This window comes from Gouania willdenowi, unplaced genomic scaffold (assembly GCF_900634775.1).
Source record: "Gouania willdenowi unplaced genomic scaffold, fGouWil2.1 scaffold_179_arrow_ctg1, whole genome shotgun sequence".
Classification (NCBI taxonomy): domain Eukaryota; kingdom Metazoa; phylum Chordata; class Actinopteri; order Blenniiformes; family Gobiesocidae; genus Gouania; species Gouania willdenowi.
Window position 1 is genome coordinate 95,468 of NW_021144929.1, and position 11,889 is coordinate 107,356.

Below are 11,889 nucleotides of genomic sequence, written 5' to 3' on the forward strand. Positions count from 1 at the left end.
TTGTACTTGAGTACAATTTCAATCAAGTAACAATACTTCTACTGAGTAGATAATGAGTATTTTTACACCTGTGATGGTGGGAAAGGCAGAGAGTGGTGAAAAAAAGAATAATTCTTACTCTCCATGAACTCCTTCTCCTAAAGTCTGGACCAGGTCCTAGTCCTGGACCAAAGGCACCACCATGCTGAGGACAGAAGGACAGCCTGAGGGAGTCTTCTTCTTCTTCTTCTTCTTCTTCTTCTTCTTCTTCTTCTTCTTCTTCTTCTTCTTCTTCTTCTTCTTCTTCTTCTTCTTCTTCTTCTTCTTCTTCTTCTTCTTCTTCTTCTTCTTCTTCTTCTTCTTCTTCTTCTTCTTCTTCTTCGAGGAGTGATATTGATAGTTTATATTTATGTGTTGTCACTTTTCTCGTTTTTCTTTTTTGTTAGTGTGTCTTTTTTTTGTCGGCCGGCTTTGCCTGGGCGACGGGCCGCTCAGATGCCGTCATGGCTTAGGGAGGTAGAGCAGGTACAACTGTTAGTGGAGAGTGTTATTACTGTTAACAGGTTGTTTGAGCAGGTCACGCCGCTGTTGCAGCCTGCGTCTAAAATCACGCTGTCAAACGTGCCACCGTTTATCAGTGATGAGTTCCTGGTGAGAAAGCTGTCACGCCACGGTAAAGTGGTGTCGCCCATCAGGAAGATGTTGTCAGGGTGTAAGTCACCGTTACTGAAACACGTTGTCTCTCATCGCCGCCAACTTTCCATGATCCTCAATAACAGGTTGGAGGAATTTAATTATCGGTTCATTGTGAAGATTGATGGCTTTGATTATATGTTGTTTTGCTACCTCTTCCCAGTTAAAGTGTTTCAGCTGTGGGGTGGAGGGACACCTCATTAGAGCATGTCCTGATCGTGCAGCACGTGGAGCTGCGCACGTCTCGGCCATACCGGTCGTAGCGGCCGAGCCTCGGGGCCTGGCCGACGAGGCGGCTACCGCTGCCTCTACTTCCGGGCAGCCCGGTCAAACTGCGGGGAGGGGAGATGCCGAGGAGGGTTCGGAGCATCAGGTGGAGGAGAGATCGGGTGTCGATGATGGTACTGAGCTGTTGGGTGAGGTGGAGAGTGAAACGGGTAAGGATGATGATAAGGGACTGGAGGTCACTGAGATAAGGGGGGAGATGGGTGGAGACAACAGAGAGGCAGGTGAGCAGGGGGAGAATGTAAAGGTGATTGATGAGATGATTGTTGAGCTTAGTGAGACTGGTGGGGCTGTGGGTGGCCTGGTGGAGAGGGAGGAGGCAGGTGAAGTTGGTGAGACAGGGAGAGCGGCGGAGGGTGTGCGTGAGGAGCGCACAGTTACTGAGGCTATGGTGCCTATAGATGAAGGTGTGTCAGAGGGTGCTCCTGTAGTGGAGCGGCTTAGTCAGCACAGGAGTGTACTGCCAGTGCTGCTGCTGCGGTGTGCAGCGCTGGACGGGTGAGGGCAGGGGTGAGTGAAGCAGTCAGCAGTGACAGTGATGAGTGTGTGTCTGACAGTGGTGATGTTTCTTACACTCTCTCTCAGACAACAGTCAGCCAAGAAAACAACTTTTATTCAGAGAAAATGTTTAAAGCATTCCTGCAGCAGACCAAAGGCATGAAAGGACTTGATTTGGAACAACATTTTCCCGATAAATACATTTATCAGAATCAGAATCAGAATCAGCTTTATTGACCAGGTACAGTTTAGAACAATACGAGGAATTTGACTTGGTAGTTGCAGTGAAAGAAGACACATCAACACACCGGAGCAGCCGTTTGCGGTGCCCACATATTTAGGTGAAAAAAGGGATCAACAACAGGAGGAGAGGAGGGGTGAGGGGAAAAAAAAACTGCCAGTTTGAAACTGATTTCCCTAAACAGAGAAAGCAGTGTGAAACCAGGAAAAAAACCGCCTCTGCAAACATAAATGTAAGCATGACACAGTCAAACAACTCGAGACAAGGCATGTGGGAAAGGTTGGGTGGGAGGTTGGCTGGGGGAGGGGGTCAGGTGGGAAGAACAGCAGGATTCCAGCCGTTTGGGGACATGGGCGTGCTGCCAATGGGCGCTGCAACCACGCCTCCATCCAGCTGTGGATGGGAGGTGGGGAAAGATGGCCAACGAGGCATTTGAAGTTGAAGACCTGTAGCTGCGTTACTGACAACCAGATGACGTGTGGAAAAGTTCAGCATCAACAGTTCCAGGTGGGAATGTAGGGAAGGAGCGGGGGGAGGGATTGGGGGTAAGAGCCGCCGTCTGCAGAAACTTCCTGGTGATAAGAGTTGAGACAACCTTGGCTTTAGCCTTGGCTGGCTGGGGAGCCGAAAGAGAGATAAGCAATGTGATTTGATACAGGCTATGTCAATTTCCAATAGCCTTCTGTCCTGGGTCTCTCTGCTGTAATCCAATGAGTGGCCTAGTTTCCACTTCCAAGCCGGGTCTCCAACTTCTCCCAGTTGTTATCCATAACGCGTAGACGATCCAAAAGCAGCTCTTGCTTGCTTTTGATATCGATCAACACATGAGTCTGAGTGTTCAGAGCCCTGCTACATCCTTCAGAAATCACTGGCAGCTTTTCCAAAACAGTCGCCAGCGTAGTACGGACTTTTCGATAGATTAGGAAGCCACCAGCTCCGATCAGCAGCATGCATACTATCATTATTCCAATCATGTAGATGTCCTCCACGTCTTCCACGGAAAGGATGGACAGACACACAACTCGCCACTTGTTCCAAGGGTCAAGGGTGTATCCAGCCGCAAACGTCCCGCTTGGACATGCGGGTTCACCACCCCCAGTTCTTTTCGTCGAAAAAATCTGATCGATAGCACTGAGAGACCAACTAATTAATTCCATTATTCCGGTTTTGGATGAGTTGCAGAGAGAGGCTCTTGTTAGGCTCACAAGACCAGACAAAGCAGCAGCTGGGAGAGAGATAAGAAAGGAAGGGAGGGAGAAACAGAGAGTGCGACTGTCCTCGTTGAGAGAAGCAAGAAGAAACAAAACAGCAAAACACATCATTAAAGGTAGAGCTACATCAGATCTGACTGAACAAGACATTTTCAGACTCAAAAAGCAGATGATTAAAGTTAGAAAACAGCTTAATTTATAGTTTATGATGAGGATTTTTGTTGTTTTTCTCTCCTTTTTATTTGGTTCAGGTTTTTTTTCTTTTATCCTCCTCTTTTCTTATGAATTCTTTTAGGGTGGGGTCATTAAACATAAATTCCCACAAATGTAGAGGTTGAGCATGTGGTAAAGGGCAGGTGTCTATTGGTTAAAGCCCAATGTGATGTCCACACACTGGTCTTTGTTAATATTTATGCTCCAACAAACGGTTCAGAGAGGAAGAGCTTTTTAGAAATAGTTAAAGCGAGGTTGGAATGCTGTGGCCTGGAGGAGTTTTTATTCTTGGGTGGGGATTTTAACTGTACTGAATTTGAGTTTTTAGATCGTAATCATGCAGAGCCACACCCGGCTTCCCAGCGCGTTCTGAGACAGCTGATCAGCACGCATGGCCTCGTGGATGTGTGGAGGAGGGTACACGCAGACCGCAGACAATATACTTGGTCCCACCTGACAGAAAACAGGATATCATCAGCCAGGCTTGATCGTTTTTACTGTTTTAAACACCATTTTAATGTTTTTAAGCGCCAGCTGGTTTTACTGATCATTGTTTGGTTTTGTGTCACTTTGCAATAAAAAACATTTTACCATGGAGTGTGTACTGGCATTTTAACTCAAGTTTGACATTTGATAAAGGTTTTAGTGAGATTTTTAGGTTTTTTTTGGAACACCTTTAGACGTAGGAAAGCTGAGTTTAAATGTCTTTAGCAGTGGTGGGACTATAGCAAGACGGAGATTAAACTCTTGTGCCAGCAGCAAACACTCAATGCCACACGTGATGCCTGTGGGTCTATAAAGGACCTGGAGACTGAGATTGTGGAGTTAGAAACTAGTTCTTCCTCTGGAAATCAGGGGGGCATTGAAACCCTCATATTAAGATTAGTTTAGGACACACCTACATAAGGTATAATACTTTCATACAATGTTACGGTTACCCTGATGTTTGTATGATCATGCATATAAAATTGTATTCTAAGAATGTCATATTTATAAATAGTGCAAAAAGTTTTTTAAATATACATAGTCTATATTTTCTATATTTTTTTATATTTGTATATAGTAGTGTATATATTTTTGTATATATTTATATAGTTAGTACACATGGCAACTGTAAATATATGCGAAACAAATGTCCACTCGCCTACACTGAAATGTATCATGTGACCACCCTGTCCAATCATGTACACTATAAAAACAGGTGTGCCAGAAAGTTACAACCTATGTCTGATGAAGGGCGGTCAGCCCAAAACGTCACGTCTTTTGGTGTTTATTAAAAACTGAATTTGGGAGCAAACTATGCAGTGGTGCGGACCTTCGTTCCTTTACAGCTACTTTGAACCAGGTTTGAACCATAAGCCTGGCTCTACTGAGAACACTTTGATGAAATACCCCCTGGTCCAGGACCTGGAGAGGGAAACCAGGTGCAGTGGACTTCAGTTCTCGCTCTAACTTCCCGTAAATATCCAAATATCTCACAAACAGAACAAGATTTTTATTGAAAAACGCTGCTTATTTGGTTTTTCTGTCTTTATGTTTTGGTTTTAAATCAGTAAAACAAAATAACCACTGTTTATTTGTTACTATGATTTAGTTTTAAAATGTAATAACCACAAAACGAAGGGTACACAGATAATAACTGTTGTCGTGTTTCCCCGGGTGATGATGTGGAGGATGAATAAGGATCGTAGATGAAACTAGCTTGCATAATAACACAAAGTTTATTAACACAAGCAGAATCAAAAGAACAGGGCTGAGGCAGAAGCCCTGTGAGAGCAGCCGGGGTCAGATTTACTCTGAAGAATCTTAGCCAAAAAAGGCCTATATGACTTGAGACCAACGGGAGGAGTCTAAGGCTTTAGCCTTAGAACAAAGAAAGAAAGCCACAAACTTTCACACCTCAACAAATGGAGGAAGTACCAACCTGGGAACAAGAAACTTTCAGGGTTCACAAATTAATCAACATCCAACAGTCGAGTTACAGAGATAACGGGCAGGGGGTCACAAATTAAGCCATCTGTTGACATCTTATACTCAGCTTGAAGTGAAGAGGTATATTGCATAGAATGAATAACACTTGTAGTTGACAATGGGTTATATGAATGAGAACATTCTGTTGGTTCTTGAATTATCTGAAGAGTGGCATTGAACAAACTATATTTGCAATCTAGATTTCTGCAAGAACCATTCCAATAATCCTTCATTTGTGACTTTTCAAACAAATACATATTCTTTGATCTCATTTTGAGGGGGAAACAAACAGCTGGTATTCTTCCAATATCCTGAGTCACCTTTGGGGGTGATAAAATCCCCTGGGCTCCACATGGGTTCGGAGCCCAGAGTTTGAAAACTTAGCAAGTAAACATTGATTGATTGTTTAATGTAACAAAGAGGTGAGAACAGGAACGAACCTGTTCTTTGATCCTACTGTTCCTTTGCTTGGCCAGGAAGGGGAAAGTGTCCCCCCTTGGTCCACATTTACACTTCACAGAGAGAGACAACCTTCTGTCTCCCATGCTGAGGCTAGTATAGTATTTCATTCAAAGTTCAATTTAGATGATTTAATTTCCTATCACATGTGAAACAGTCAATACACCTCACTGTCTTTAGCCTGTTTTTATGAATATTCATAAACTACTATCTAACTGCTCCCTGGGTGTCTGTAGTTAGCAGCCCACTGCTACCCCTCTGGGAAAATGGGTCAAACTGCAGAGAATGAGTGAGTGATCAATAAAGTTACATTATTTTATTTATTATTTTCTACCTGTCAGTTGATTATCCAGATGTGTCGCTGGTTTGGCTGGTCCTGAGCTCTACGTCTGGTGTCAGCAGTCAAAGTGTGGAGATGTTATCTCTGTGTGGCTACCGTTAGCTGGAGGTTAGCTGTGGGCTACATGGTGCTGTGGTGTGATGGACGTCTGATGGTGGCTCAGAGTGGGAGTTGTTGTGGTAGAATGTTCTCCTGTGTGTAACATTTATGTCATAATATGGGGTGTGATTTTAATTACCAATAGTAATTTTATTTTAGACATTTAGTAGTATCGGACTAGACTTCAGAAGATAAGTTCAACTCAAGGAGGGAATGGACAATAAATAAGGCAATATTACACAGTGGTTTAGTTCATAATATATATATATTGACAATATTTACAGACCCAACAAAAACCAACATTTACACACAATATTTACAGCTGCAGTATTTAAGTGCACTCAGGCTTGAGTTTTTTTTCCTTTGAGTATAGTGTCAATGTGGTTCCACATCCAATGTTTGGAACCTTCCACGAGTTCATCCAAGTAGCCAGTGGTATCTCACCACTAGATAGAGAGTTTCTACCGTCTCAAAATAGTCCATAAAAGCCAACAGCTTTTAGTTCGCTCCTAATACGCTTCCACATGTCCGAAAGCAGTGTGAATGAGGGGGGAAGAACAAGGCTGCAACAACCTCCTACCAGATCACTTGAGTTGTGGACTGGATCCTTCAGTTCTGGGCAGTAATCTTTCAAGCTCACCATCAGTTGGTACCCATACCAGGGAAACCTGGCCTGTATAATTAAATAAGACCACATAAATAATATATTCACTAATTAGTTAATTCTTCTGTGCGCACAATAATCAATAAATCTGAATTAATTCCTTTATCATGAATTAATCATTAAATTTCATTTCTCAGTTAGCCATGATACAATGATTGAATATATCAGAGAAAACATTTTCACAATAATAAATAATTACTCACTTAACCAACACAATTCAATAGTTAAACAGTGTTAACAGTTATACTGAGGTATCACAGCACTCAACATAATGGTACTTGATACAACATTAGCCACCCAACCTAGTTGAATGGCATTACGTTAGCATTCAGTTTAGCATGGCATGCTACATTCAAACAAACATTCAAACTCACCAATTCCTTTTTAAACCTCAAGCGCAGCAGGATTAAATGGCTCTTATCCCTGAGGTGCGTGAAGGCTGAAGGTGTACAAAGGTTGTTGTGAGTACTAGAGTTGTTAAGAAACCCGAAAATAAAAGTGAAAGGACCAACCTGTTGCAGCAGCTTCGTGTGTGTGTCCCTCACTCTCTGACAGGGAACAAACACAGCTGCTTGCAAATAGGTGACCGAGCTACGTGATTGGCTGAACGTAAACTCGCGAGAGTAGAGTGGAGGAAGGGACGTCACACGCTTAAAAAAATTAGTTTTAGCAACGGAGAATCCTCGTCCAAACCACCCAACTGAACTTAGAACTTACATACTTTATACAACTTGTTTATTATTATATTTAATAAATATAAATCTGTATAAGTATAAATAATACTGTCAATCCTATATAAATATGATCATCAATATATAATAATATTTTAGATATTATTCACATATATACATATTTATTTATCAGGGCTACATGTGCATCAGGACTTAAGGCCTGTCTGAGGGAATGGGTGAGGAAGCTCCATGACTTATTTACCTGTGATGTACCATGGTGATAATTGATAGACAGAAATACATCATTACATTATGTTACATGTACCGTAATATGCAATATTACGTTAAGTTGTTTAGATTTACACTGACTTGTAGAATACTTGTACTCTATTTTCTTCATCAACACTCTAAACACACAGTTTTTATTTATAATTGTAGTTTTAAATTTAGAATGTCTTTTAAATCCTCTTTTTGTGTATTTCTATAAACAGGAGTGCACATAACTGTTTGACTGGTGCTCAGGGAGTATGGAGGACCAAACCTGCCAAATGTATAAATGCATAAATAAATACTGGAATAAATATATAAAAGAATGAATAAATTATTTTACTTTAAATGTGTGAATAAATTCATAAAAGCGATTAAATAAATGGGACATAAATAATTAAATGTCTTAAATTGATTTATACATTTATCTATTTCAACATTTATTTATTTATTCTATTCATTTCCAAATTTCTGTGTCCGTATGCTAATGAGGTAGGAGGGACAAACCTCAGTCTCATTCAGGATTGGTCAACTGAGCGATCCATATGAACCCAGTACTGAATTGGATTTAATTACAATTGAGTGATGACTTAAATATACTGACTGTTTGAATTTGAGGTTGTAAACATATTCATACCTTGTCCTTGATTAGGACCTGGTCAGTATGGGGTTTGAACCCATGACCTTGGCATTATTAGCAACACGCTCTGTCCAGCTGAGCTAACTGGCCTATAAAGCTCCAAAAATGTGTAAAAATATGGTTACGAGTTAAAACGTTTATGGTTCAAAACACCTAGAAAGTGGGCAGTAGACAGTTCTGCAGTACTCATCCCATAGCTTAAAGCTGCAATTTGTAAATTATTTGTTGTGTTATTTGGTCAAAAATCCATAATCATCTTTGAGCATATTGTAATCCAAAGTGTTCTGAGTAGACAGTGAATCTCTTCTCCTTCTCCAGGCTCTGAAAATGAAGTTGATCAATACAGGATGGATGTCAGCCAATAAGAGATCTTTCTACCTACAGGATGATCTTATGAGCTGTTTAAGCATTACTATTGGCTGCTCAAGCTGCTCATCAAAAGTCAATGTGTGTTCTTGATCTGAGAGTAGAGAAAGTCCCATGGCTTTATATTCCAGCAGAAATCTCTAATGTGACTTTTGTCAAATCAAGAGGAAAAATGAAGACTGAGGTGGAGAAGCAACAGAATAAAGGCACAAACATGTTCAGGAGGAACAGAGTCACAGAGGTTCCTCTGACTCTGTGTGTGTGGTGGACTGCACTTGTTCTGCTTTCAGTCCGTGCACAGTCTGCCCTGAGTCAGAGAGAGAGTGATAACAAACAGCTCAATGTGACAAAGACTAAGGAGCTGATTGTGAACCTGAGGAGAACCAAGAGGCCAGTCAGCCCTGTCTCCATCCAGGGGGTTAGTGTGGACATTGTGGGGGAGTACAAATACCTGGAAGTGGTGATTGACAATAAACTGGACTGGGGGAGGAACACTGACTCCCTCTACAGGAAGGACCAAAGCCGCCTCTATTTTCTGAGACGGCTGAGGTCCTTCAACATCTGCAGGAAAATGCTGAGGGAAGGGACCCTCCGAAGGCGGGGCTATAAATGTCTTGCAAGAAATGAAGGTCAGCCATTTTCTTTCTACTTGACCGGAGATCATACTGCGTGATAACGAGAAAAGCCAAAATAGATAATAAACATGTGAAGCAGCAATGGTCCGAGGCGGAAACACAGTGCTTTGTGGTGCTGTGGAGTAACAAGGAGGTACAGGAGAAGCTCAACTCTGCCACGCGGAACAAGCCAATCTTTGAGGGTCTGCAGCGGGAGATGGCGGCCGCCGGGTACACCCGGACAGTCAACCAACTTTTAAATAAGTTGAAGAAACTCAAAAAAGACTTCCGTGACCAGAAACGAGAGCTTGGGTGCAGCGGCAGTGGAAGGGTGGTCAGCCCACATTTAGAAATGTTGAATGCTGTGCTTGGGGACCGCCCAGCCAACGTGTCGACCGGGGCATTGTGCTCGGCTGTGCTCGAGGAAACGGCAACAGAACCCGGTAAGTTTGAATTCTGTTAGCTAGTTGTGAGAATGTTTATCATTAAGCCCCTCTGCTAGCTCGTCAATAGCTTCGTCAGCGGCTGCCATGGGTAAGATACTATGTAAACAAACTAACAATGCTGTATTTGAACTCATCCTGAAATCTACTAGTAATGACTAACAGTAATGTCTTACTTGTTTATGTCTGTTGTGTTCTGTCTGCATGGACCTATCACTATGTGTCTGAAATAAAGTTTTGATGATGATGGTTTCACATATGCTTTTTGTTTAGGTAAGAGGAAAAGGGACTCGATTGGGGAAGTCCTCCAATATATGGAGAAGTCTGACGAGGTGTTTCTGTTGGAAGGCAGGGAGGACCGTCAACTCTCAAAGGTGATTCTGGAGAGCCTAACGAACATGGACGCCCAGGGATCAAACATTATAGCTCCTGATGGAGGAGCAGGGGAAGAAGTAATGTGCTTTTCCCCCTGAGAACATGTACATACTGTATAATATTGTAAATAAAAGTTTGTTTGAAGTGATGTGAGTTTCCTCTCTAATTTCAAAGGACATTTTTCATATTTAATTTTACTAGTCTTCTTCTTCACATGTAGAAAATGCAGTTACTTACAAGTCATATATGTAGTTTTCAAACCGTTGCTGAATGTTACCAATTCTCACAATATAATGTAAAATATAGAGACAGTAGTTTAGTAAATATTAACTTGAAATGCGTTCATATGTCATTACTACAAACTCCTTCCTTGCGAATGATATGGTTTTATTAATTTTGCTGTGATCACATTGACCCACATATGGTAAATTGTGTCTAGGTCTGCATCAGCTGGATTATGTTTAGAATTTCTTTAAACCTGACATTCAAAGTGTTCCGTACTTTATATTCACAGATGTATATTATAGTAATAATATATGTACATACCGGTCAGTTAAAAATGTAGTTGTAGCTTACAGTACAATCACAAATCTATGGTAACCAGATTTTCTTTCTCAGAAATTAGTTTTAGATCTTGTTATACTGTCACATATACAACTAAACAATATGCACCAGCTCAGATATATTGTCACTATTGTTTTTATGTGTATATAATGTTATTGCTCTTACTTTTTTATTCTGTCACTCTTTAATTCCTGTACTCTAATCTTTAAGGCCCTGATAGAAAGCTTAAATGTTTGTTACAACATATAGCAAATGTAATGTTAGTGTCTTTGCATTTTATTTGTGGACATTTCAGGCGGTGAAGGTCCCAACCCCTTTGTTGAATAAAACAGTATTGGATTGTCATTTTAAATGTATTGAAAAACAGACATTACCCTTTATTATTATTCTTTATTTCAGATGAACAAGACAATTACATTCATGGAAATACATAAACATATCAATTTCTTTGGTTCCCAAAGCTGTACAGATAACATTTCCAGCCACATCACAAACCAATTGGGTTATTCTGCTTGATTGAAATACTGTATCAAGGCTGCCCTGATGTCAGCCCCCTCTGCATTGCCAGTGTCGGGCAGTGGTTGGACGGGAGGCTGATTGTGTTCCAATCCGGCAGTCCGCCCCTCAATGAAGTTGTCCCCATGCTCTTCACATATGTTATGGAGAACAAAGCAGGCCATCGCCATCTTCTTGCTCAGCTCTAGCTTACAGTCATTTCTTTATAGGAGACACCTCCAGCGACCTTTTAGTCTCCCAAAAGCCATTTCAACCACAGATCGAGCACTGCTCAGTCTGTAGTTGTACGTGCACTGCTCAGGGGTCAGTCTGCCTGTGTCTGAAAATGGTTTCATGAGCCAGTTCTGTATTGGGTATGCTGGGTCACCAATAAGGTAATCTGATCTCAACTGTCTGCATGTTTCAAACTGTAGGCTTCAAACTAATAATAAACTGGAATATTAGCATTTCCTGAAGTTCAAGTGAGGATGATCTATTTGATCAGGATTTATCCTTCAACTCTCACATAAAACAAACTTCAAGAACTTCCTTCTTTCATCTCCGTAACATTGCTAAAATCAGATCTATCCTGTCTCAGAGCGACGCTGAAAAGCTAGTCCATGCTTTTGTTACCTCTAGACTGGATTATTGTAATTCTCTTTTAGCAGGCTGCCCGAGCAAGTCGCTTAAGACACTTCAGCTGGTTCAAAATGTACTGACTAAAACTAGGAGAAGAGATCACATTACTCCTGTATTAGCCTCTCTGCATTGGCTTCCCATAAAATATAGAATAGAATTCAA

The 11,889-nt window shown here is 41.3% G+C and overlaps 1 long non-coding RNA gene across 1 annotated transcript; it reads right to left on the minus strand.

Annotated features, from left to right (window-relative positions):
* Window positions 1–6,409: 6,409 nt before the first annotated feature.
* LOC114458769 (uncharacterized) lies at window positions 6,410–7,469 on the minus strand. The gene is made up of 3 exons (XR_003673139.1): window positions 7,166–7,469; window positions 7,028–7,092; window positions 6,410–6,657 (listed from the first exon to the last, which is right to left on the minus strand). It is a non-coding gene; the product is annotated as an uncharacterized LOC114458769 (long non-coding RNA).
* Between the last annotated feature and the right edge of the window lie 4,420 nt (window positions 7,470–11,889).